At 45.6% G+C, this 923-nt stretch overlaps 1 protein-coding gene across 1 annotated transcript in view; it reads left to right on the top strand.

Moving 5' to 3' along the window:
• The window catches only part of DNAH5 (dynein axonemal heavy chain 5), a 555,556-nt gene that overhangs the window by 535,597 nt on the left and 19,036 nt on the right, over positions 1-923 (top strand). The gene's annotated exons all lie outside the window — the stretch shown is intronic.

Below are 923 nucleotides of genomic sequence, written 5' to 3'. Positions count from 1 at the left end.
CAGAGAGAGAAGTCTTATCTGCCCAGACTCTCTACCCAGGGAAGGCTACTGCTGCTGTTGTAACCAATGCTGCCATAGTAGCAGCAATAGCAGCTGTGGAGAGAGAGAGAGCGAGTCTGGTGGCAGTGGCCCTATGGCTGTGGGAAAAACTGTCTTGGGTGGGGGGCGGGGGTGGAGAAAATCATTTCAGTTGTACCCTACTGCCTAGATACTGTGGGGGTGCAGGGCTACACTGCACAGCTCCTATAGCTGGGTAGCACAGGGCTCCCTCTGATGTAGTAAAGATGGATGGATGGATTCTGTTGTTCCCCCATAGTCAACACCTGGGGCTGGTGTCCCACTTGCCCCCTCGCAGTTATGTTGCTATACCTAACTGTTCTCCACTTAGCTTCTAATGAATTCTTATTTACATGAGATTTAACAGATGGAACAAGGAGAATAAGAAGTCCTGCAAATTGAACATGGGAAATATTTACTTTATCACTAGAAAAAGGGATCTGTAATTCAACATAGTGCACTGTTTAACCCTTTCTTGACATCAGCAACTTGCTGCTGTTATCACATTACATGGTTTGGCTACTGATCTGCTACTATCTTAGTAACCTTGATATGTGAGCTGGTGTCAAGGCAGAGGTTCTTATGAAGTCTCTAGTTCAGCAGCTTTAGCATGCTGAATTGCACATTTCTGAGCTTAGTTGGCTAGCATATCTGGCCTCTGGGTCTGTAAGGAATACTTCTGTACAGAAAAAGAATGATTGCTTTTACCGGTTGAGAACAGCAGGGTTATGGAACTGCTTGTCTGGGCCAAGCAAAGTCCATGGCCCTACAAAATGGACAACAAAAGCTATATAATAGACACATATTCAGAGACCAGGTTTGTTGGGCTAAGTAGCGTGTTTTACTGAGAGCAGTGTGTGTGTGTG

The sequence above is a fragment of the Gavialis gangeticus genome, unplaced genomic scaffold (assembly GCF_001723915.1).
Source record: "Gavialis gangeticus isolate Ggan-Ray unplaced genomic scaffold, GavGan_comp1, whole genome shotgun sequence".
Taxonomy (NCBI): domain Eukaryota; kingdom Metazoa; phylum Chordata; order Crocodylia; family Gavialidae; genus Gavialis; species Gavialis gangeticus.
The sequence above is the reverse complement of the archived record's forward strand: the minus strand, read 5'-3'. Positions and strand labels throughout refer to the sequence as shown.